Below are 26504 nucleotides of genomic sequence, written 5' to 3'. Positions count from 1 at the left end.
GAGTTTGACAACCCTGAACTATATCTAGACTATTGTAATACAAGAGAAAAATATATACAAGATTCCAAGACAATAAAAGCAAGAATACTAAAACTGATCTTCATTATTTTGTTTCACTGATCCATTGAGAGTAGCTTCAAACACTGGTACAGGTCTTGCATAGATGTCAGTTTCCATAAAATTTAATTTATTTTGATAATCCACTGGCAATTCATTCTGTTTTGCACGCAAACAAATAACCTGCTTGAACAAAACAAAACAAAAAAGTTCAATCATTAGATTTCTGTTATACCTTATTCTTGTGAAGAAATATATTATAGCTGTTTCAAACAAACTTCACTTGAAGATTAAATAGTGTTCAAGAGCCAGCTGGTTGCATTCATTAGCTCTTTCAAGAAGTCAATATAAATCATTCTTGGTATTGATATAACTTGAGCAATACGGGTACAAAAACACTTATAGTTCATTGGATAGCATTCACTAAATTTCAAATTAAAGTATTTTAAAAATAATAAAAATAACTCTAATTTCACGAGATAGTCACTTATTGTCATTACAACCCCCTATTACCTATTCTCTAAAATAGGGGTGTCAAACTCAATTTAATTGAGGGTAGCATCATAGTTGTGTCTGACTTCGAAGGGCCAGGAGGCATTAAAATACCATCAAAATTTTATGAACATTTGGTAAAATTATATTTTGAAAATAAGATACCTGTCTATATTGGTTGAAGTTATTTATTGTGACTTTTTAAAAAGATTTTTTTCAGCTTAGTCTGCTTTCCCTATTTGTTTTGCCTCCTAAACTTCTGACAAGTTAACCAAATAAAACTAAGTGCATTATTCTTTTTTGATGTGTCTTTTGTGGAAAGCATAACTGTGTCCTTCAAAAACTGGGCTCATTATTAATGCTTCTTAATACCACAGAAAATATCTGTACAGAAGGGAAGGAAATCATACACAGATTGTACTTACAAAGTTCAACAAGCTAACTAAATCCAATAAAGTACTAAAGGTCTATTCATTTATTACAATGTTAGTAACATCAGTAATATTTACATTTCGACCGACCTAATCCAGGCAAATACTCTTTTATATCACCTACTAGCAAATTAAAGCACAGCAAAGCATTCTCAGAAACCATGAATTGTATCTTCCCTTTAGCAAAGCTTTCTAAAACAAAGCATTATTATTTATTAGATTTGTTGAGCCTGTCCAATTCCCAAAAGATTCTGACTGCATAATATAGTCTTTGAAAAAATAAGTCCTATAAAACAGCATTTACAACGTTAAAAAAGAAGACTGAACAGGGACTTAGAGATACCCTTACCCCAAGCCTGGATATAGTAATCAAGATGGCAACATGAAGTGTTGTATTCTTCTATCATGAATTAAACCTCCTTTTGTGATACAGGCTAAGTGTTGTCTTTTTTAAAAAACAAAAACAAACCTCCTTTCAATTTAAAATATCACATTTTATAGAAATGTGATATCACGAGGACCTGGATTGTGGGGGCAATATGCTGGCTCTGTTAAAAAGTGCTATTGCTAACATGTTGTAAGCCATCCTGAATCTAAGGAGAAGGGTGGCATAAAAATTAAATAAATAAAATATTAATAAAATAATAAAATAAATAAAACTCTGAGGCATGTAATTTGTTTCATGTTAGGCCCTTGGAAAAGTTATTTGGAAGTTAAAATATTTGAAGACTGAAATATATTGAGTAACCAAGTATGAGATCCGCATCTCTTTAATACAATTCAATTCAAATACTGCATATACAGTGAACCCTCGAGTTTCGCGTCCTCGAGCATCGCGAAAGGGCTATTTCGCGAGTTTTCAACCCGGAAGTAAACTCCACCATCTGTGCATGCGTGCCTTTTTTCTATGGCCACGCATGCGTAGATGGTGGAGTTCCCCAGCTGGGAAGCTGGGCGGCTTCCCTGGGTCTTCCCCCTCTTGCCCCGGTAAGACCCCAGCGGCAGCGCGAGCAACGGCGTGGGCAGGCGGGCGGCACGCGCGGGGGACACCCCAGCTCCGCTCCCCAGCTGGGAAGCGGCCCCAGCAACAGCGTGGGCGGGCGGGTGGTGCGCGCGCGCTTGGGGAAACCCCAGCTCCGCTCCCCAGCTGGGAAGCGGCCCCAGCAACAGCGTGGGCGGGCGGGCGGTGCGCGTGCGCTTGGGGACACCCCAGCTCCGCTCCCCAGCTGGGAAGCGGCCCCAGCAACGCGCGCGCGCTTGGGGAAACCCCAGCTCCGCTCCCCAGGTGGGAAGCGGCCCCAGCAACAGCGTGGGCGGGCGGGCGGTGCGCGCGCGCTTGGGGACACCCCAGCTCCGCTCCCCAGCTGGGAAGCGGCCCCAGCAACGCGCGCGCGCTTGGGGAAACCCCAGCTCCGCTCCCCAGCTGGGAAGCGGCCCCAGCAACAGCGTGGGCGGGCGGGCGGTGCGCGCGCGCTTGGGGACACCCCAGCTCCGCTCCCCATCTGGGAAGCGGCCCCAGGCGCGAGCAACGGGGTGGGCGGGCGAAGGGCGGGCGGCGGTGGAAGTAAAAACACCATCTGCGCATGCGCAGATGGTGTTTTTACTTCCGCACCGCTACTTCGCGAAAAATTGATCATCGCTTGGGGTCCTGGAACGGAACCCTCGCGATGATCGAGGGACCACTGTAGTTTATTATTTATTAATTTTACCTTTTGATTCATATCACAGTGGGAATGCACGCAGAACTGTTCTGCAACACACAAACACTGACAAGTACGCACGTGCCTGTCAGTAAGAGCAAGGTGTGGGTGCCCTTCTGCTTTGTAAGACTGCCAATTTCTCTTTTTAAAAAAGCATCACAGTTCTGCTGCTGATATTTTTAATATAATTAATGCAGACTTTGAGTGTACCCTATTCCAGGGGTAGACAAAGTTGGCTCTTCTATGTCAACTCCCAGAATTCCTGAGCTTGTATGATTGGCTCAGGAATTCTGGGAGTTGAAATCCTCATGTCATCGAAGAGCCAACTTTGTCTACCCCTGGCCTATTCAATGTATCTAAAATTTCTGTCTGCTTTCTTTACTGTTTATTAGAAATAGATGTACCATCATTTATGCAATCATTGATATTCTGATAAACCAGAAACTGTAAGATAAGACCAACTTTCAGTGTCTAACCGTGTACATTACCCTAAATACCATACATATATTTTAATATTGCAGACTTGCAGTATTATAGGTGATACTGATATATAACACTTTTAATTAAGTGGGTACATTGAATAAACATAACTTCTAATAACACTGATTTCATTGTTGTCTTGGGTGACATCTGTGAAAAAAATTCAGGTGCTCAGGAATGAAAATGTGCGGCTCAGACATTATAATTTTCCCACACCAAAAAATAAATAAATTAGAGGGAACATTGGTGTCAACAACCTGTGGCTCCAGAGCCGCAAATGGCTCTTTGAACCCTCTTCTGCAGCTCCCTGCCAACCTGTTTACTCTCCCCCCTGAGACACTGGACTGATCCAGTCACACATCCTGCTCTCTGTCCCAAAAAGATGCAATCCTCTCTGCAGAGCCATGCGGCTGAAGGGTCTTGAAAAATACTCAGTGGAAGGCAACTGGTGAATTAGCAGTTTCTTTATTTTTCTCTCAGTCAGAACAGGCAGGTTAAACAGATCAGTTAGGGTATAGTCACTAATTCTCTCTTGGAGAAAGTGGCGCATCTTTACCCTATTTATAGGCTTCCCAAAGTAACAAACCTTATTTGACATAGTAACAAATTCTCCCGCCGGAACGAACAGCCAATCAGGAGACAACATTCAGATCCTGCCCTTAGCAACTCTCTCTGCATATTTAACACCCCTCCCCTCTTAGTTCAGAAGAAGGTCAGTCAGCTAGCCATGTGACGAAATCCTCCAATCTGCCGGGTCTGTGTGTTTCTCGCTCAGACCTGCGCAGATCATTTGAGTCCTGAATGTCAGCCAGTGAGGAGGTCGGCTCTTCACTGCGAGCTCCAAGCCTGGCCTGTGGAGCTGATCGCCGCTGAAGCCCTGGTAAGTCCCATGCTATTTCAAAGCTTTCCAAGCATGTTTTTAATCGCGTTTCTCAGTTTGCGCTCCCTGTTGAAAGTGAAGATTGGTTGTTTGTGTTAGGGTTTGGCTGTTCTCGTAGTGTGGCGGACTCTAGGCATCTTCGAAGGTGGTCTCTGTGACACTTCCAAGTCCTGCTATCATCCGGACATCTTCGTGACGTCAAAGCTCCGCCCATGGAATTTCCTATTGGGATTCCCCACCTCCTTTCCAGCCTCCAGATCGGCCGAAAACGCCACCGCCAATCACAAAAACGGTGCTCCGCTGAGTGGCGCCACCCGGCTGTAACCTGGCTGAGTCCTCGGAGAGGGGCGACATACAAATCTAAATAATAAATAAATAAATAAACTTTCTGAAACAGCCAGGTGCTTCTTGACGGCCTCCCGAACCCGAACTCGAAAAGTTCAGGTTAGGGAGAATGCCGAGAAGCCCCCGACTGTTTTAAAAGGTGACAGCCGGGTGGCGGCGCCCAGCGGAGCGCCATTTTGTGATCTGTGGTGGGTTCATAAGCCGAAAAAAGTTTGTAAGAGGCAAAAAATTTCCGAACCCTGGGTTTGTATCACGAGGGGTTCATATCACGAGGTACCAATGTATTTTTTTAACATGGGTTTTATCAATGGTTGGATAAAACAGGTAGAAATTAGAGGAAATTAGAGAAATTATAGAAATATATGTAAATGGAGTAAAAAAATGCTATCATAAGTAAATATAGTATTTTAATTATCAATATTATTATAATTATCACTTTTACTACTGGTTTTTTAATACAGTAATACCTCATGATACGAACTTAATTGGTGCAAGGAGGAGGTTCGTAAGACGAAAGGTTCGTAAGACGAAACATTGTTTCCCATAGGAAACAATGTAAAGTCAATTAATCCGTGCAACCAAAAAAACCCCCGCAAAAAAACGGCTTTCAGCGACTGCTGGGAAGCCGCACGGCTGTTTTAAAAGGTGACAGCCAGCCTGGGGGGCTTCCAAGCACCCCCCGAACCTGGGTTCGGGGTTCGGGGGGTGCTAGGAAGCCCCCCAGCCCGGCTGTCACCTTTTAAAACAGCCGCACCGCTTCCCAGCTGTCTCCCGAAGCCGAACACGGAAGTTCGGCTTTGGCGTTTGGCTTCAGCAGACAGCTGGGAAGCGGCGCAGCTGTTTTAAAAGGTCGCAGCCGGCCTGGGGGGCTTCCCAGCACCCCCCCGAACCCGGGTTGTGGTGGGGACCTTTGGGTTTTTGGCTGGGGAGGAAGGCGAAGCATTGGGGTGGGGGGCTGTCAGGACAACCCCCCACCCCAGCACTCCCAGCCGCTCGCCCATGGCCGGCAGAAGATCGCTCTTGCCTGGCTTCACCGCAAGGCATCAGGTCAGCAAGAGCGATCTTCTGCCGGCCATGGGCGAATCCCCGCCGCTCGCATTGGGGTGGGGGGGCTGTCAGGACACCCCCCCACCCCAGCACTCCCCGCCGCTCGCCCATGGCCGGCAGAAGATCGCTCTTGCCTAGCTTCACCGCGAGGCATCAGGTCAGCAAGAGCGATCTTCTGCCGGCCATGGGTGAATCCCCGGCGCTCGCATTGGGGTGGGGGGGCTGTCAGGACACCCACCCCACCCCAGCACTGCTCGCCGCTTGCCCATGGCCGGCAGAAGATCACTCTTGCCTGGCTTCACCGCGAGGCATCAGGTCAGCAAGAGTGATCTTCTGCCGGCCATGGGCGAATCCCTGCTGCTCGCATTGGGGTGGGGGGGCTGTCAGGACACCCCCCCACCCCAGCACTCCCCGCTGCTCGCCCATGGCCGGCAGAAGATCGCTCTTGCCTGGCTTCACCGCGAGGCATCAGGTCAGCAAGAGTGATCTTCTGCCGGCCATGGGCGAATCCCCGCCGCTCGCATTGGGGTGGGGGGGCTGTCGGGACACCCACCCCACCCCAGCACTCCTCGCTGCTCACCCATGGCCGGCAGAAGATCGCTCTTGCCTGGCTTCACCGCGAGGCATTAGGTCAGCAAGAGCGATCTTCTGCTGGCCATGGGCGAATCCCTGCCGCTCACATTGGGGTGGGGGGGCTGTCAGGACACCCCGCCACCCCAGCACTCCTCGCCGCTCACCCATGGCCGGCAGAAGATCGCTCTTGCCTGGCTTCACCGCGAGGCATCAGGTCAGCAAGAGCGATCTTCTGCCGGCCATGGGCGAATCCCCGCCGCTCGCATTGGGATGGGGTGGGGCTGTCAGGACACCCCCACCCCAGCACTTTGCATCCCACCGGCTAAGAGCAATCGGGCAGCAGCTTCTGCCGAACACGGGCAATGAGCGGGACAGAGAAGCGGGGAGAATCAGGAGGCTCCTTTGGCGGCTGGAGGCTGCCTGGCTTTGTTGTTTTGGCTGCAGCGGGTGCCAGGCAGCCTCCAGCCACCAAAGGAGCCTCCTGATTCTCCCCGCTTCTCTGTCCCGCTCATTGCCCGTGTCCGGCAGAAGCTGCTGCCCGATTGCTCTTAGCCGGCGGGATGCAAAGTGCTGGGGTGGGGGGTGTCCTGACAGCCCCCCCACCCCAATGCTTCACCTCCCGCCGGGCAAGAGCGCTCGGGTGGCAGCTTCTGCTGGAGACGGGCGATGGGTGGGACAGAGGGGCGGGGTTAAGCCCACATGGCTGGGCTCCGCGACAGAGACCGCCGGCCAGCTGATCGGGCCGGTGAGGAAACGGAGCCTACAGGGCCGGGCTCCACGGCGGCTGCCTGCTGGGCTGGTAAGAGGGGGAACGGAGCCCACATGGCTGGGCTCCGCAATGGAGACCGCCGGCCTTCCCAGGCTGCTGGGAAGCCCCCCGGCTGTTTTAAAAGGTGACAGCCGGGCTGCGGGGCTTCCCAGCAACATCCCGAACCCTGAACCCGGAAGTTCGGCAAAGGTTTGGGGTTCGGGAGGTTGCTGGGAAGCCCCCCAGCCCGGCGGTCACCTTTTAAAACAGCCGGGCGGCTTTCCAGCAGCCTCCGAACACCGAACGCGGAAGTTCGGGTTTGGCGTTCGACTTCGGGAGGCTGCTGGAAAGCCGCCCGGCTGATTTAAAAGGTGACCGCCAGGCTGGGGGGCTTCCCAGCAACCTCCCGAACCCCGAACTTTTGCCGAACTTCCGTGTTTGGGGTTCGGGGGGTTGCTGGGAAGCCGCCCAGCCCGGCGGTCACCTTTTAAAACAGCCGGGGGCTTTCCAGCAGCCTCCCGAACGCCAAACCCGGAAGTTCGGGTTTGGCATTCATAACTCGAAAAAAGTTCGTAAGAAGAGGCAAATTTTTTCTGAACCCCGGGTTCGTATCACGAGTTGTTCGTAAGACGAGGGGTTCATATCTTGAGGTACCACTGTACTTTGTATAAGCCAATTGACCCAGACAATATGCTAGTTAAGCACTTATGTATTTTAAAGAAGAAAAAATGTATAATTTTTTTAAAAAGATGACAACCTCTTGACTCTACTGACTTTACAATAGTAGTTGAGCATATGAAATTAGAGGCAGAAATAGTACTAGAAAACTGAGAAGAATGGTGGGATAAAAACAAACCAAAGTGTTGGGGTTGGCTCTGGCCAGCTCATGCTCTGAGGACTGTGAATGTTGGTTTGGGAGAATCCTCAAGTTCTCAGAGACTGGTTTTACTTGCAACAGCTTCGAACAGTGAAGATTCTGTGTCAGACTCTGGGAGTGAAGCAGGATCGGATGGTGAGGCAGGCAGCCTATTAGCTAATTACTCCCTTAGTGAGTCATCATCAGACTCAGAGGAAGATGGATTAATAGATGCTCGCAGGTGCAGGTTTATGATGAGAAGGGAACAACTGCGCAAGTATTATAGAAGATAAGGGAGAACACCTGTAGCTGGGGCAATTAGGCTAATGGGGCTGCTGATAAATTGCCAACGTTGCTGAGAGCGTACGTGGGAGATTATCCATTTGGAGAAGGACAAGTGTTGTTTGATTTGGGCTGTTTCACGATTTACAAAGTCTTTTTGGATATTTCACAGTTAAGTATATTTTGTGGACTCTTGAAAGGGTGTGTGGCTGTGACGCCTTCACAGCTGCCTTTATCTGCTCTGTATTGTTTTTGTTTTTCGCAGCATTCAAGGCTTGTGGTTTGTGGGAGAGCACTTTGGCTGTTTTAAAATGCGTGCATACAATACTTTTGTTTTAATAAACCAAACCCCTGATTTACTTTACAACGGCGTGTGTGTTTGAATTTACATTTCTGACTTAATTGTGTCTCATAACGTGAAGCCCAGCATAACACCAAAGCCTATACTACTTGCCAAAATATATGGCAAGCTCTAAGAATCTAAGTTCAATTTTATGGTCAATTTGTAATAAGTATTTAATTTCTATGCCAATAGAGATAGTCCTCAACTTACAACCACAATTGAGCCCAAAATTTATGTTCCTAAGTGAAACATTTGTTAAATGAAATTTGTCCCATTTTATGACATTTCTTGTCACAGTTCCTAACTGAATCACTGCAACAGTTAAGTTGATAACACGGCTTTAAGTGTTAAGTCTGGCTTCCCCATTGACTTTGCTTGTCTGAAGTTCACAAAAGGAGATCACATGACCCTGAAACACTGCAACTGCCAAACGTCTGAATTGTGAGGATGCTGCTACGATCTTAAGTGTGAAAATGATCATAAGCCACTTTTTAAGTGATATTGTAATTTCAAACAGTCACTAAATGAACTGTTACAAGTTGAAGATTATGGTACCTATACTGCAGTAGTGGGTTCCTACCAGTACGCCTAAATGCATACAACTTTGTAGCTCCGGCGTGCAAGTGTGCTTTCTGCACCTGTGCAAGTAGCAAAATCTTGCATGGGGATGCATGTGCATGCATGTTTTGGTGAAGATTTTTGTTTCCGCACAGGTGCATCCCTGTGCGAAATTTTGCTGTCTCAATTTTGCTTGAACAAACGCTCACGGACCATAACCGCAAAGCTGCATGCAATTAGATATATCGGTAGGAACTCACTACTGCTGTACTAGGAACCTCTGTCATTAAAAGGATTTTTTTTTTAGCTTGGACAAATCTTGAGAAGTATACAACAAACATCAAGAATAATATTTTAACAATATAAAATATGCATACATTGATAGACAAGGGAAGAACTGTATATAACACACCTATCCAGAGAGTACTATAAATCACTAGTATTCATTTTCCATATTACCCCCCATCATTTTTCACCAGGACTATAGACATTAGTAGCTGTACCTTTTTTCTACTGAAGACTTGGTTTCCCTTGGTGAGAGCCAAAAGGAAGTTTATAATCCTATGAATTAAAACAGAAAGTCACTAATACCCAGTTTTAAGTATCTTGTTTTCCTATAATATAGTGAATGAAACATTTAGAAATACAGAAGAAAAAGACTGGGAAAATATTTCTTAAGATACGCACCTGATTAAAATTCCATCTATTGAAAGGTTTAATTAGAAATGAGATCAGAAGGAAAAAAGCCACAATGGGTCACATTTCTGTAGTTGGAAATTGACTTGAAATCTGTGTTTTAAATACTTGCAACAATGAACAAATAATTGGGCAACCAACTGACTTTTAATCATTAGGAATAAACATTACTAAACTTTTTTCTCCCTGTAAAAATAATCTTAGAAACAAATTCAACAAAAACAGAAGTAAATATTACTTCTACATCCTTGTATTATATAGTTACAACTTTTAAGTATTACTTACTTACTAAGAAAAGAGACAAAGATAGTACAAACCAGTGAAAGGATGCAAAGTTTTTTATTACCACACTGTGGGCGTGGCTTATAGGTGGATGTGGCTTGCCAGCCATGTGACCAGGTGGAAATGGCTTGACGATCATGTGACTGGGGCGGCGACTTAAAGGTCATGTGCCTGGCTTAAAGGTGGCCAGCTTGACGTCATTCATGTCAAGGATTTGGGTTAGGATGCCTGGCCTCTCCTCGCCTCCCTTTCTATTTACTATTACTGAACATCCAAAATATACTATTTAATTCTATGTATATATATCATATGTGTGCATACATATTACACACAGGCACACAAAAATATACAAACTGTATGTATATGTACACACACACACATACATACACACACACTTACACACAGCTCTTCTAAAATTATACACATTCAACCACATTTACTGCAATAGGAATAACATACCCAGAGCCCAGAAGGGAAAAAAAGAAAAAAAAACCCAAAATTATGTTGTGCTACCTCTTCTACTGTCTGATAGAATAATATGCTGCATATCTTGAATATATTCAGAATGTGTCCATTGGGTCTGCCTATCAAGCCTAACATTGTTTATTCAGTTTCATATTAATCACACTCATCGTAAGATATAACATGTCAATGCATCAACTAAATTTAAACCACAGTAGAACCATAGCATGAAAACAGAGCTCAACACAATGGTCAACTACCTTTTGTTGACTTTTGCAGTTTTTATATATAATTTTTAATTAGGAATTATAATTATAACAGAAAAATATAATACAAATTAAACTTAAAGAGTAAATAGAAAAGAGTAAAAAATATAAAGAAAAAAGAACAGAAATAGAACACAAGTCTATCTTTTGCACATCTGTCTTCTTTTGCACAAGAAATGAAAGAGTATTAACATGACTCTCAAGTAGGTAGGATCCTGCATTTACTGCAATATTTTTAAAATATAAAAGAAAGTATATTGTTTGGAAAATTTTATTCCCCTTAGCCAGAAATTATTGTTTAGATATAGAAAGGTTATGGCTAATAAGGATCTGAATTGTGTTCTTAGAGGAAAGGTGGAATGTAACACAAATGGATAAATGACATGATGGTTTGTACCACGTTCTATTTTAATATATCTATTTTCAAAGAATAGTTGTAGAGAAAGATTTATTTTTTCAGGAAAAATATAGAGGGCTAGGATTTAATCTTGCACTTTGGGTTCAAGTACCATACTAACTTATTGCTTTCTTAGACATACATTACGGAATAAACAATTGATCCAATCTATCAAGTGTCTTTTGAATGACAAGTCAGAATTTATAGTCACAATGAATGGATTCACCAATACTTTTGAGAAGTACTGTTTAGAGCAGTATCTGAACCCAAAGAATAAATACCTGAAAAGAATTGAAGCTGTTTCTTTCTGAATTAGACAAACAACTCTGGAAATTATACTAATTGTATCAAAGGCTATTCAAAGATCCTTGGAAAAATTTATTCTGGCTCTGCTAAAGCTAGAACTGGTTTGAGATGTTTTTAGCGGATGATGTTAGAGCTGATTTGACAGGTTTTTTTGATGTTAAGTTATATACTTTACAGTTCAGCTGTTAATTTAGGAAAAATCCACCACAACTTTCATTTGGATATCATTTGTTCCTGGAACACACTAGAGGCCAGCATCTACATCTTCCTTATCCACTTTGATAATGGGTATAATTAGTATTTGGAATTTGAAATTAACGTGAGAAATTTTATCAGCCTACATTGCAATTTTCAGAAATCTTAGCCTTTAAGATTTGTATTGCCTTTTACACTCAACTGAACAGTTCCAATATTTATACAGCTGCTCCCCACTTCTGCTATAGTTTGTCTCCCAATCTCAAAAGAAAGACAGTCTTTTAAAGTATTTTCCCCTCCGGAAAAGGGCTCTCCTTCTCATTCAAAGCTTTATTTCTTTTCAACCTCCAGCACAAAACTTACATTTATTGATTGATTGATTGATTGATTGATTGATTTTGTCCAATACACAATGAGGGTTTTAGTGGGTATACACATAGTAAAATACATTATGAAGGTTATAAAGGATATACTCATAGTAAAATATATCTAAGAAAGAATAGAAGAGAAGTTATAGGAATAGAACATATCAATGAAAGAATAGAAGAAGAGATATAGGAATAGAAGAAAGGTATAGGAGATATAGGACAGCAATAGGACAGGGGACGGAAGGCACTCTAGTGCGCTTATACATGCCCCTTACTGACCTCTTAGGAATCTGGATAGGACAACTGTGGATAATCCAAGGGTAAAGTGTTGGGGGTTTGGGGATGACACTATGGAGTCCAGTAATGAGTTCCACGCTTGGACAACTCGGTTACTGAAGTCATATTTTTTACAGTCAAGTTTGGAGTGGCTAATATTAAGTTTAAATCTGTTGTGTGCTCTTGTGTTGTGGTTGAAGCTGAAGTAGTCACAGACTGGCAGGATGTTGCAGCATATGATCTTGTGGGCAATACAGTGATCCCCCGCTCGTTGCGAGGGTTCCGTTCCAGGACCCCCCGCAACGAGCGGGTTTTCGCGAAGTAGCGCTGCGGAAGTAAAAACACCATCTGCGCATGTGCAGATGGTGTTTTTACTCCCGCAGCGCTAGCGAGGAGCCGAAGATTGGGGGCGGCGGGGCTGTTTTAAAATGTCGCCGCCGGCATGGGGGGCTTCCTAGCAGCCCCCCAAACCCGGGTTGGGGGTCCGGGGGGTGCTGGCAAGCCCCCCATGCCGGCGGCGACATTTTAAAACAGCCACGCTGCGCTGGCTGTCGGCGCTTTTGAGCTGAGTCCCGGAGCGAATTCGCTCCGGGACTCAGCTCGAAAGCGCCGACAGCCAGCGCCGGCGAACGGCTTCTCCGCGCTGGCTGTCGGCGCTTTCGAGCTGAGTCCCGGAGCGAATTCGCTCCGGGACTCAGCCCCAAAGCGCCGACAGCCAGCGCCGGTGAACGGCTTCTCCGCGCTGGCTGTCGCCGCTTTCGAGCTGAGTCCCGGAGCGAATTCGCTCCGGGACTCAGCCCCAAAGCGCCGACAGCCAGCGCCGGCGAACGGCTTCTCCGCGCTGGCTGTCGCCGCTTTCGAGCTGAGTCCCGGAGCGAATTCGCTCCGGGACTCAGCTCAAAAGCGCCGACAGCCAGCGCCGGCGAACGGCTTCTCCGCGCTGGCTGTCGCCGCTTTCGAGCTGAGTCCCAGCGAGGCGGTGGGCTGGGAGCCGCAGGTGAAAGGAGCTCGGGCATCGGAGCGCGGCGCCAGGCATTGTTCTCCGGACCCCGCCCGCAGCCTGGAGAGGGAAAGGGCCACCGCGGGGCTGAGCGGGCGGGGTCCGGAGAACAATGTCCGAGCTCCTTTCGCCTGCGGCTCCCAGCCCACCGCCTGTCTCCTGCTGCCCGGTTTAGCCAGGACACGAGCGGCAAAATGACTTGGAGGAATGTGAAGCTGAAACCGGCTGGTTTCAGCTTCACATTCCTCCAAGTCATTTCGCCGCTCGTGTCCTGGCTAAACCGGGCAGCAGGAGACAGGCGGTGGGCTGGGAGCCGCAGGCGAAAGGAGCTCGGGCATTGTTCTCCGGACCCCGCCCGCAGCCTGGAGAGGGAAAGGGCCGCCGCGGGGCTGAGCGGGCGGGGTCCGGAGAACAATGCCTGGCGCCGCGCTCCGATGCCCGAGCTCCTTTCACCTGCGGCTCCCAGCCCACCGCCTCGCTGGTTGGCTTCTCCTCCTGCTCAGCCTCGCCTCGGCCTTTGTGCGCGGCTTGTCCCGACAGCCCCCCACCCCAGCACTTTGAATCCAGCAGCTTCTGCTGGATACGGGCAGTGGGTGGGACGAGCGGCGCGGAAGCCAGGGGCTGTGGCAGCTCGCCCCCCCCATCGCCCGTATCCAGCAGAAGCGGCGGGATTCAAAGTGCTGGGGTGGGGGGGTGTCCCGACAGCCCCCCACCCCAGCACTTTGAATCCAGCAGCTTCTGCTGGATACGGGCGGTGGGTGGGACGAGCGGCGCGGAAGCCAGGGGCTGTGGCAGCTCGCCCCCCCATCGCCCGTATCCAGCAGAAGCGGCGGGATTCAAAGTGCTGGGGTGGGGGGTGTCCCGACAGCCCCCCACCCCAGCACTTTGAATCCAGCAGCTTCTGCTGGATACGGGCGGTGGGTGGGACGAGCGGCGCGGAAGCCAGGGGCTGTGGCAGCTCGCCCCGCCCATTGCCCGTATCCAGCAGAAGCGGCGGGATTCAAAGGGATTCAAGGCTAACTTCTGCGCTTGGCTTGAGGACTCAGCTGGGAAGCGGCACGGGTGTTTTAAAAGGTGTCCGCCGGCATGGGGGGCTTCCTACCCCCCCGAACCCCCAACCCGGGTTTGGGGGGGTGCTAAGAAGCCCCCCATGCCGGCGGAGACCTTTTAAAACACCCGTGCCGCTTCCCAACTGAGTCCTGAAGCCAAACGAACCCGGGTGGCCGGGCGAGCAGCGAGCAAATGGCGGGTGGCCGGGCGAAGGGCGGGCGAACGGAGGGCGAGCGGGTGCTGGGGGGGGGCTTCTCGCCCTCCCGCCAGCAAGAGGGGAAAGACCCAGGGAAGCTGATCTGCCCGGCGGGGAACACCATCTACGCATGTGTGGCCATAGGAAAAAAGGGCGCACATGCGCAGATGGTGTTTTTACTTCCGGGTTGAAAAATCGCGATGTAGCCCATTCGCAATGGTCGGGGACGCAATAACCGGGGGATCACTGTACTGTACTTAGATCTTGTTTAAGGCATCTTAGTTCTAGGCTTTCTAGGCCCAGGATTGAAAGTCTAGTCTCATAGGGTATTCTGTTTCGAGTGGAGGAGAGAAGTGATCCCGCTACATAGAGCGCTGGTAAGACCACATTTTGGAATACTGTGTTTAGTTCGGGAGACCTCACCTACAAAAAGATATTGACAAAATTGAACGGGTCCAAAGATGGGCTAAAAGAATGGTGGAAGGTCTTAAGCATAAAACGTATCAGGAAAGACTTAATGAACTCAATCTGTATAGTCTGGACGACAGAAGGAAAAGAGGGGACATGATCGAAACATTTAAATATGTTAAAGGGTTAAATTAGGTTCAGGAGGGAAGTGTTTTTAATAGGAAACTCTACACATAAACAAGGGGACACAATCTGAAGTTAGTTGGGGATCAAAAGCAACATGAGAAAATATTATTTTACTGAAAGAGTAGTAGATCCTTGGAACAAACTTCCAGCATATGTGGTTGGTAAATGCACAGTAACTGAATTTAAACATGCCTGGGATAAACTTACTTACTTACTTATTTATTTATTTATTAGATTTGTATGCCTCCCCTCTACGAGGACTCGGAGCGGCTCACAACAAAAACAATACAAATCCAATACTAAAACAATTTAAAACCCTTAATATAAAAAACAATCATACATCTCATACAGACCATGCGTAAAGCGGAAGCAGCCCAGGAGAATCAATTACCCCGTGCCTGACGACAAAGATGAGTTTTGAGGAGTTTGCGAAAGGCAAGGAGGGTGGGGGCAGTCCTAATCTCTGGGCGGAGTTGATTACAGAGGGTTGGGGCCGCCACAGAGAAGGCTCTTCCCCTGGGTCCCAACAGATGACATTGTTTCGTCGATGGGACCTGGAGAAGGTCAACTCTGTGGGACCTAACCAGTTGCTGGGATTCGTGCGGCAGAAGGCAGTCCCGGAGATATTCAGGTTTGTTGCCATGAAGGGCTTTATAGGTCATAACCAATACTTTGAATTGCGACCAGAAACCAATCAGCAACCACTGCAGACTGCTGAGTGTTGGTGTAACATGGGCATACGTAGGGAAGCCCATGATTGCTCTCGCAGCTGCATTCTGCACGATCTGAAGTTTCCAGACACTCTTCAAAGATAGACCCATGTAGAGAGCGTTACAGTAGTTGAACCTTGAGGTGATGAGGGCATGAGTGACTGTGAGCAGTGAGTCCCGGTCCAGATAGGGCCGCAACTGGTGCACCAAGCGAACCTGGGCAAACGCCCCCCTCGCCACAGCTGAAAGATGGTTCTCTAATGTGAGCTGTGGATCGAGGAGGACACCCAAGTTGCGAACCCTCTCTGAGGGGGTCAATAATTCCCCCCCCAGGATAATGGACGGACAGATGGAATTGTCCCTGGGAGGCAAACCCACAGCCACTCCGTCTTATCAGGGTTGAGTTTGAGTCTGTTGACACCCATCCAGATCCTAACAGCCTCCAGGCACCGGCACATCACTTCCACTGCTTTGTTGACTGGACATGGGGTGACGATGTACAACTGGGTATCATCAGCGTACTGATGATACCTCACCCTTGGATGATCTCGCCCCGTGGTTTCAGGTAGGTATTAAGTAGCAGGGGGGATAGGATCAACCCCTGAGGCACCCCACAAGGGAGAAGCCTAGAGGTCGACCTCTGACCCCCCACTAACACTGACTGCGACCGGCCGGAGAGGTAGGAGGAGAACCACTGAAGGACAGTGCACAGAAGGATACCATGGTCGATGGTATCGAAAGCCGCTGAGAGGTCGAGAAGCACCAGGAAAGAGGATAAACCCCTGTCCCGGGCCTGCCAGAGATCATCCATCAACGCGACCAAAGCAGTTTCCGTGCTGTAGCCGGGCCTGAAACCTGACTGTTGAAGGCCTAGATAATCGGCTTCTTCCAAGACCTGCTGGAGCTGGAGTGCCACCACCTTCTCAACAAACTTCCCCTTAAAGGGAAGGTTGAGACTGGACGGTAGTTATTAAGCACGGCTGGGTCCAGGGAAGGCTTCTTGAGGAGGGGGCGCACAAGCATTGACAATCTCCTGGTCCCAGCTCCGCGTCACCTCCCTGCTGGCCAAGACCAGCTAGGAGGGACACGGATCCAGCAGACAGGTGGTGGAGCTCACAGCTCCAATGGCCTTGTCTACTTCATCAGGTGTCACAAGATCAAACTCTTCCCAGACAGATGGACAAGGACGGGCCCCAGTCACTTCGACTGACTCGTTGTCAGTCGACTCTGTTATCCAATTGGAGTCGAGGTCCGCCTGGATCTGAGTGACTTTATCAGTGAAAAATATTTTAAACTCCTCGGCACTACTCTACAAGGGCTCTCCACCTCCCCCCTGGTTAAGAAGGGAGCGGGTCACCCTAAACAGCAGCTGGGCAAGATTCCACTGATGCAATCAAGGCGGCATGATACGCGCATCTTGCCACCTTGAGCACCACTTTGTAAGTCTTAATATGAGCTCTTACAAGTGTTTGGTCAGATTTGGACTTACTCTTCCTCCATCGCTTCTCTAGACATCTCTTCTGGAGTTTCAACTCCTGGAGCTCCTCGTTGAACCATGGAACTCTACGGGGTCTAGTGCCACAGAGAGGTCGCAACGGCACAATCCGGTCAAGAGCCTCTGTCGCAGCCTTATTCCAGGCCACGGCAAGAGACTCTGCTGAACTGTGGAAGAGTGCATCTGGTATAACCCCAAGCGCTCTTTGAAAGCCCTCTGTGTCCATCAGGCATCTGAGGCGGAACCACCTAGTCAGTTCTGCCTCCATGTGGGGGAGGATTGGAGCCAGGAAATCAAGCCACAGTAGAAAATGGTCTGACCATGACAAAGGCAACACTTCTAAGCTCCTTAGTCTCAGACCATTACTCAGTTGCTCAGAGAGGAATACCATGTCGGGTGTGTGCCCGCCTCGTGAGTCGGACCCTGTACTACTTGAGTCAGGTCCATGGCTATCATGGTGGCCATGAACTCCTGTGTTAGCCCCGAGGTTTCACTAAGTGATGGTAAGTCAAAGTCCCCCAAGGCAATAAGTCTGGGGAGCCCCACCGCCAGCCTGGCTACCTCCTCGAGCAGCACAGGCAGGGCTGTTGACACGCAGGTACATGAGCAACAAGCCCATCTGAACCCCTAAGTCCAACTTCTCTAGGAGGGACTCACAACCCATAATCTCTGGAGCAATTAGTCTACGTAGGTGAAGGCTCTCCCTGGCTATAATAGCCACTCCTCCTCCCATTCCCTGGGGCCAAGGCTGATGCCATATCTGAAACCCGGCTGGGTAGATTTCAGAGAGAAGAACTCCTCCCTCTGGGCCCAGCCAGGTTTCAGTCACACATGCCAGGTCGGCCTCCTCATCAAGGATCAAATTCTGGATGAGGAGAGCTTTATTTACCACCGACCTGGTATTGAGTAACAGCAGTCTGAGCCCAGGGCCAGAATTACACTCATCTCCAGTACCCTGGGTTGAGCTCACGGTGCCAGAACATGGGATCGCTATTAAGCAGTGGTCTCTCATTCCCCTGGAACGGCTAGCTCCATGGCTCCCACCATATCTGCCTCTCCCCAGCAGCACCGGAATATTCTGACCTTGTACCAGAGATAGGTACCCCCTCCCCTCCTGCCTCTCTAGCGTCAGGTGGGCCAAGTATATCATTCATATCATTTCCATTCACCTCATCCATACCATAACCTCACCCATCCCAACCATCCCACTCATACCAATCATTCATTCCATACACATTATTACACCCGCCCCAGTTATCCATCAGTTAAAAAGCCCCCCCAATAATTTAATTTAAAAATAGATTAAATTAGCAATGATCAAAACACTAATAAAATACATAAAAATATATATAAAAATATAACATTCATAATAAGTTAATATTGATGAATATAAAAATCTGATCTTAGTCACTAGTCAATCATCAGTCAATCAATCAATCCAAATATGATGTCCTCTATAGATCTTCCATAAAGTCTTAGAGTCTTAAAGTCTGCTCTCTTATACAATCTTCCCACTAGGGGCGCAGTTCTTCTATGATCTTGCGTAGTAATTAGAAAGATGGAAGGGGGAGAAGATGACAAAAGATGATAAGCAAGAATTAAACATTGATCAATACCCCCCAGTCTAATTGGCCATGATGTTCCTAGGCAATTAATTCCATCATTCTCACCCCCTTTAGTCACTCTGGTCGCACTAGTCAGTTGTTCTAATATCAGCCAACACCTTCTACTCTATAGGGTGCCCATACTGGCCGTCTGTCTCCTTCGTCCCACTTTATCCCCCTCAGCACCAGCAGCCCTCACCCACTGGTGCCATGTGGGGAGGCTTGGTCGTTGTTTCTAAATGTTCCTCGCCCACCATATCTCCGCAGACCTCCTCCGATGCCGACAGCAGGTCGCTTCCACCGACCTGGATCCTCAGCGTCTTTGGTCTTTGGTCTCACATGCAGACAGGTTCACCTCGAGCTCGGTGCTGGTCCCCGTTCCGCTCCTTTCCGTCGCCCCTTTGCCTCCACCGCCTCAGCACTGGTCACTCTCACTCACCGGCGCCGAGCCGGGAGGCTCGGTTCAGTCATGGTTCTCGGCTCTCCCAATTTCTTCCCCTTCGGCATTTGGCATCCAGACACGGCCGCCATCTTCCGCACCCCAGCTGATCACCCTGATAAACTCTCTCGGCACCGCAATCCCTGGAGCCCCCACAAACAGGACAAAAGCACTCAATTTCAAACAACCAAAATGGGGGACACAGCAGCAAATAGACCTCGGATCATATCCAGCCTGGATTGATTCATTTCTGATGATTTTTTAGTATATATCCATCCTAAGATAAAATACAGGAAAATACAGGGTAGACTAGATGGACCATGAGGTCTTTTTCTGCCGTCAATCTTCTATGTTTCTATGTTTCTAACCAGTGAAGGGCTACCAAAATTTTTATTACACACTGTAATATGCAATGCAAATTGGGTGTTCTGGGCAGTGTTCCCTCTAATTTTTTTTGGGGGGGGGGCGGAAAAGTATAGTGTCTGAGCGGCAGTCCCTTCGGGACTGGGCAGCACAGAAATAATAAATAAATAAATAAATAAACAAACAAACAAATAAAAACCCACCCTGTTTTGCCTCAGAGAATTTCAAAATAAAATACTGTACTGTGTGTCTATAACAGTGAGCTCATAATAGGGCAACTCTATCAATATCAAAATGCCACTTAAATAGTTGAGCTAGTTTCAAACTAGATTTTGATTTTCTTTCTCTCTTCCTTACTCCCATTCTTTTTCTTTCTCTTTTCCTTCCTCTCTTTTTTCTATCTGTTTCTCTCTCTTCCTCTCTTCCTCTCTCTCTCCTTCCCTCTCACTCTTTCCCTCTCGGCTTCTGGGCAGGTTTGGAAAACTCTGAGTTGATGATGATTTTTAAGTGAGCGATTGCTCACTGCTCAGCTTAGAGGGAACTATGCTTCTGGGGTGGAGCTCCTTTTTCACTACCACACTGCATCCTCCCCCCACCGGTCCGGGCAGTAGCCCATCCCTGGGTCTAACAGTGGATCCATGATAGTTTTCAAATGGGACATCACTAGCCTTTCAAAGGTTTTCATAACTACAGATGTTAGAGCAACTGGTCTGTAGTCATTCAGTTCCTTGATGGAGGGCTTCTTCAGCACTGGGATGATAGTAGAGTGTCTGAAGCAGGAAGGAACATAGCACAACTCTAATAATTTGTTGAAGATTTCAGTGAAGATGGGGGCCAATTGGTCAGCACAGACTTTTAAGCAAGAAGGAGTTATCTAGTTGGGGAAAAGATCAAAAGCAACATGATAAAATATTATTTTACTGAAAGAGTAGTAGATCCTTGGAACAAACTTCCAGCAGACGTGGTTGGTAAATCCACAGTAACTGAATTTAAGCATGCCTGGGATAAACATACAGTGATCCCCTGGTTATTGCGTCCCCGACCATTGCAAACAGGGTAATTTGCGATTTTTCAACCCGGAAGTCAAAATACCATCTACGCATGCGTGCCCTTTTTTTCTATGGGCACGCATGCGTAGATGGCAACCGGGAGATCAGCTGCTGGGCGGCTTCCCTGGGTCTTCCCCCTCTTGCTGGCATCAGCGAGGAGTTTCCCCACCGCCCACGCAAACTCCTCGCTGCCGCTCGCCCGCCCTTCGCCTGCCCACACCGTTCGCTCCCCCTCTTGCTGGCGGGAGGGCGAGAAGCCCTCCCCAGCACCCGCTCGCCCGCCCTTCGCCGCTCGCCCGCCCTTCGCCCTGGCCGCTTCTTCCCAGCGGAGAAATTCCAGCCCCCACCTGGTCCCGCCCGATCCTCCTCCCTGAGGCAGCTCGCCCTCCCATGGCCGCTTCCTCCACCCTCCATCGCAAGCCCTCGCCACCGCAGCCAACGCGCGCTGCGATCTTCAAGCCCGGCTCCTTTCGGCCCAGCATCCCGGGCCAAGCAGCTGCCTTCCGTGACTGAGCCTGGCTGGCCCGGAAGATCGTAGCGCGCGTTGGCTGCAGCGGCGAGCGAAGCCAAGCCGGCAGCAATGTCGCCGCCGCTGCAGCCAACGCGCGCTACGATCTTCCGGGCCAGCCAGGCTCAGTGACGGAAGGCAGCCGCTTGGCCCGGGATGCTGGGCCGAGAGGAGCTGGGCTTGAAACGCTGAGCCTGGCTGGCCCGGAAGATCGTAGCGCGCGTTGGCTGCAGCGGCGAGCGAAGTCAAGCCGGCAGCAATGTCGCCGCCGCTGCAGCCAACGCGCGCTACGATCTTCCGGGCCAGCCAGGCTCAGCGGATCAAGGCCGGCCCCTCTCGGCCCAGCATCCCGGGCCAAGCGGCTGCCTTCCGTGACTGAGCCTGGCTGGCCCGGAAGATCGTAGCGCGCGTTGGCTGCAGCGGCGGCGACATTGCTGCCGGCTTGGCTTCGCTCGCTCGCCGCTGAGGAGCCGAAGATTGGGGGGCGGCGCGGCTCTTTTAAAACATCGCCGCCGACATGGGGGGCTTGCTAGCACCCCCCCAAACCCGGGTTGGGGGTTCGGGGGGGTGCTAGCGAGCCCCCCATGTCGGCGGCGATGTTTTAAAAGAGCCGCGCCGCCCCCCAATCTTCGGCTCCTCGCTAGCGCTGCGGAAGTTTAAAACACCATCTGCACATGCGCAGATGGTGTTTTTACTTCCGCAGCGCTACTTCGCGAAAACCCGCTCGTTGCGGGGGGTCCTGGAACGGAACCCTCGCAACGAGCGGGGGATCACTGTATATCCATCCTAAGATAAAATACAGGAAATAGTATAAGGGCAGACTAGATGGACCATGAGGTCTTTTCCTGCCGTCAATCTTCTATATTTCTATGTTTCATCTTGTCCGGGCCTGGTGCTTTTCCAGGCTTTTATCTATGAAATAGATCTTTCACTTTCTTTTCTGTGATCACTAGGGATTGTAAACCCAATGGGATGGGTTCAGTTGTAGAAGATTTGGCTGTTCTCATGTGTTTGGGATGGAGGTTATGGATATAGGTGGTTGTGGTTTCTTTTCAGACCTGCAGTAGAACACATGGGTCTAGAAAGCTTACAACAACTATGATCTAAGTATTGCCCACAAGATCCTATGCTGCAACGTCCTGCCTGTCAACGACTACTTCAGTTTCAACCACAACAACACAAGAGCACACAACAGATACAAGCTTAATATTAACCACTCCAAATTGGACTGTAAAAAATACGACTTTAGTAATCGAGTTGTCGAAGCATGGAACTCATTACCGGACTCCGCAGTATCTTCCCCTAACCCACAACATTTTACCCTCAAGCTATCCACAGTTGACCTCTCCAGATTCCTAAGAGGTCAGTAAGGGGCGTGCATAAGTGCACTAGCATGCCTCCTGTCCCCTGTCCTATTGTCTCTCCTATATCTCCTATATCATATCTACTATTCTTCTATTCTAATCCTCTTATACTAGTCTCATAATATCCTTCTATTCTCTAATTGATATATTCTATTCCTAAATTTTCACTTCTATTCTTTCTCTAATATATTTTACTCGAGTATAACCTCTATAACCTTCATTGTGTATTGTTATGTATTGGACAAATAAAATAAAATAAATAAAATAAAATAAAATAAAATAAAATAAAATAAAATAAAATAAAATAAAATAAAATAAAATAAAATAAAATAAAATAAAATAAAATAAAATAAAATAAAATAAAATAAAATAAAATAAAATAAATAAAAAAATAAAATAAAATAAAATAAATAAAATAAAATAAAATAAAATATATATAAAAATAAAATAAAATAAAATAATAAAATAAAAATAAATAAACATTTAGGTCATCTGCCAGTTGCTGATTTCCTTCAGCTTGGGAAGGTGGTTTGTTGTAACGGGTGATGTTTTTGAGAGTTTTCCACATGTTTGCTGGTTCATTTGTTGAGAATTGATTCTTTAGCTTTTCAGAGTAGTTTCTTTTTGCTGCTCTGATCTCCCGTTAATATATTTCTGGCCTGATTGTACATCATTCTATCCCCTTTTCTGTAGGCTTCCTCTTTGGAATGACGTAACTGCTTAAGTTTGGCTGTGAACCAAGGTTTATTGTTACTGTATATTTGCAAGTTCCTGGTTGGTATACATAGGTCTTCACAGAAGCTGACATATTATGTCACAGTATCTGTGAGTTCATCTAAGTCTGCAGAGGTGTCTTTAAAAATATTCCAATCTGTGCAGTCAAAGCAAGCCTGTAACTTTAACTTTGCTTCTTCAGTCCAAGTCCTCACTGATTTAATTGTTGTTTTTGTGGCTTTAAATCTTTGTTTGTAAGTAGGTACAAGATGAATCATGCAATGATCAGAGTGACCCACAGCTGCTCTTGGTAGGGAACAATAAGCATCTTTTAGTGTTGTGTATCAGTGGTCTAAGATATTATTGCCTCTGGTGGGACAATTGACAGGTTGAAAGTATTTTGGTAGCTCATCTCTTTGCCTTGTTTAAATCACCCAAAATAATGGCCAGTGAATCAGAGTACAGTGGTACCTCATGATATGAACCCCTCATCTTACGAACAACCCGAGATACAAACCCGGGGTTCAGAAAATTTTTGCCTCTTCTTACGAACCCGCCGCCGCCGAGAAGCCCCGCCGCCCGGCTGTCGCTTTTTGAAACAGCCGGGGGGTTTCCCAGTGTCCTCCTGAACCCGAACGCCAAACCCGAACTTCCGGGTTCAGTGTTTGGGAGGCCGCCGAGAAGCCCCCCGGCTGTTTTAAAAGGTGACAGCCGGGCGGTGGGGCTTCCCAGCGGCCTCCCGAACGCCGAACCCGGAAGTTCAGCAAAAGTTCGGGTTTGGGAGGCCGCTGGGAAGCCTTGCCGCCCGGCTGTCACCTTTTAAAACAGCCGAGGTCTTCCCAGCAGCCTCCCGAACGCGAACGTCAAACCCGAACTTCCAGGTTCGGTGTTCGGGAGGCCGCCGAGAAGCCCCCCCGCTGTTTTAAAAGGTGACAGCCGGGCGGCGGGGCTTCTCAGCAGCCTCACGAACACCGAACCTGGAAGTTCGGGTTTGGCGTTCGGGTTCAGGAGGATGCTGGGAAGCACCCCCGGCTGTTTCAAAAGGTGACAGCCGGGTGACGGCGGTTTTTTTTGGGGGGGGGGTTTCGTTGCACGGATTAATTGATTTTACATTGTTTCCTATGGGAAACAATGTTTCATCTTACGAACTTTTCGTCTTACGAACCTCCCCCTGGAACCAATTAGGTTCATAAGACAAGGTATTACTGTATTTGGCTTCAGCCTCCATAATCTGATCAGCTAGAGTTCTTTGTGCCTTTTTTTACAGATGCTTATGGACAGATGTAAATCAGTCTTTTAAAATATTAATGCTAAAAGATGTAATGTTTTGGGGCTCTAATAGGAAATATTTAAATCTTAAATATGTCTACTAAAAAAAGTCACACTGAATTTTGAAAAATGCAGTATTTTCAAATTTTTAAAATTACAATTACAGACTACTAATGTATGATGTTTCATACATCCAATTGGTTTAAGTTACCCAGCATTACATAATGCCTTTAAAATCTAAAACACCATACATGATTGGTTTGATAAATTGAGGGGCACAATCATTCAACTTTCCAAGGATACAATTTGTGATGGTGATTGGTAGCGTGCTTATCACTGGTTATTTTTCACTAAATATTATATTTTTTAAAAAGATCAGATGTGGGGGGTGGAGAAGAAAAGTGTCAATGGTACACTGATTGCCATAGGTATCTGACAGATTCAAGCTTCACATCAGCCTGGGCAGGGGGAAGCGGTGGGCTACTATCTAGAATGGCAGGAATGGCAGTGGAAACAGAGCACGTAGGCCCACTGTGTTGCCACTGTGCTTTCACATGCTGTGCACACGCAGCCAATGCGATTCTGGTAAAAAATTGTGCAAAAGCAAAGAAAGTGGCAATTTTTACCCAAATCTCACTGCTGCAAGGACATCAGTATAAGATTTCGGCTGCTGCACATGCACAGCAGCCAAATCTCACTGCAGTGCTTAGAGCGGCATCTGGGGCCAGCATGCAACAGCCGCCCATCCGAGCACTGGATAGGTGGCCTGCTCTCTGTTCTCCCGCTATGCAGGCATCTCTCGGCCCAGATGGAAAAGCACAGAGCTCGGGGCCACCCTGCCTGCTCCCCACACCATAGCCCATTGACCAGGAGATTGAAGGTAAGAGCTGTGGCGTAATGAAGAGGCCAGTGTACAGAGCTGCCTCTCACGGTGGAGCAGGCAGGCCACTTGTGGCTGTGTCAGGGGGTGGGGGCAATGTGGTGGGGGCTGGCAGTGCATCAGGCAGATGGGAGCCAGCAGCCCCCATCACTCGTGGCAGCATCAGAGGGCAGAGGGCGGCGGGGCAGTGTGGCGGGGGCTGACATCCTGTTGGGCAGGTGGGAGCCAGCAGCTCCCATTGCTCGTGGCGGCATCAGGGGGTGGAGGGTGACAGGGCAGTGTGGCGGGGGCTAGCAGTGCAGTGGACGGTTGGCAGTCAGCATCTCCCATCACTTGTGGCGGCATCAGGGGGCGGCGGTGGGGCAGCGGGGCAGATGGAAGCCGGCAGTCAAGGCTTAGGGGGAGGTACGGTGGCATAGCAGGGTAGCTCTTCTCTACATTTTCCAGAGATTTTTTGCTTCCGTGCATGTGCTGAAGCAAAAAAACCATGGAAATTGCATGCACCTGTGTCTTCGCACGGGCACGCACTAGGGGTGCGCCAAGCGCAAATGCAGGAGCACACTCCCGGCACATTCCAGTACGGCTGGTATTGGTGACCTGCCCCTCAGACCCCAAACTGACTGCAATTTAAAAGGGGGAGCAGCAGCCTGGCTCAAGCCATTGCACCCCAATGTGCAAATCCTTGGCTGCTTAACACTCTTAACCTGTATTTTGAGTTATCCCATTGTCACCCAAATAAATTGAATCATAAGATTCTTCAGAAGCGGTAATACTAGCCAAGTTCTGCCAGGCTCTCTGGTATGAGCCTCCCGAAAATTCAAGGGTACAAATTTCAGACACACACGTTTGAAAATTCAAAACAATGTTCTTTATCACAAAATTCAAAAGAAACAAAGCACCCTTTTTGTATTGCAAAGAGCACTCATCCCAAAACAACCTTGTAGGCTGTACAATTCCCTTAATCAGTCCTTAAGTACTTAGCTAGCAGCTGTGAAGTAACGTCACAGCCCTCCTTCTTCCAATGAAGTGAGAGAGACATATTTTGCTCCACTTTGGTTTCAAAGGCGTGAAAAATCAACAAAGTCCGGAAAACAGCAAGGAACGGCCCTGAAGAACTGCGATCAGATAATCCTCCACAACAACCAAACCAACACGCTGTTATTTGTATCAGCAGCTCTAATTACTAGAGCCCCACCCAAACACAGGTGGCTTCTCTTATCTCCTGTAAT

The 26504-nt window shown here is 48.0% G+C and overlaps 2 protein-coding genes across 7 annotated transcripts in view; one reads left to right on the top strand and one right to left on the bottom strand.

Moving 5' to 3' along the window:
- RPL14 (ribosomal protein L14) overlaps positions 1 to 26504 on the top strand; it is a 91082-nt gene that overhangs the window by 49197 nt on the left and 15381 nt on the right. The window contains exon 1 of one of the 3 annotated variants that reach the window (XM_070726932.1): positions 4023 to 4040. The exons of the other annotated variants lie outside the window; for them this stretch is intronic. The gene's annotated coding sequence lies outside the window, so the exon portion shown is untranslated. Of the gene's footprint in view, positions 1 to 4022; positions 4041 to 26504 lie in introns of those variants that run through there. 3 annotated transcript variants of the gene reach the window in all.
- Positions 1 to 26504, bottom strand: part of NOD1 (nucleotide binding oligomerization domain containing 1) — a 217983-nt gene that overhangs the window by 188135 nt on the left and 3344 nt on the right. The window contains exon 2 of one of the 4 annotated variants that reach the window (XM_070726925.1): positions 9296 to 9353. The exons of 1 other annotated variant lie outside the window; for it this stretch is intronic. The gene's annotated coding sequence lies outside the window, so the exon portion shown is untranslated. Of the gene's footprint in view, positions 1 to 88; positions 111 to 9295; positions 9354 to 26504 lie in introns of those variants that run through there. 2 more of the 4 variants (XM_070726918.1, XM_070726920.1) reach the window with 2 other exon arrangements.

The sequence above is a fragment of the Erythrolamprus reginae genome, chromosome Z (assembly GCF_031021105.1).
Source record: "Erythrolamprus reginae isolate rEryReg1 chromosome Z, rEryReg1.hap1, whole genome shotgun sequence".
In the NCBI taxonomy this organism is placed as follows: Eukaryota; Metazoa; Chordata; class Lepidosauria; order Squamata; family Dipsadidae; genus Erythrolamprus; species Erythrolamprus reginae.
Note: the sequence above shows the minus strand (reverse complement) of the source record. Positions and strands in the feature narration are given on the sequence as shown.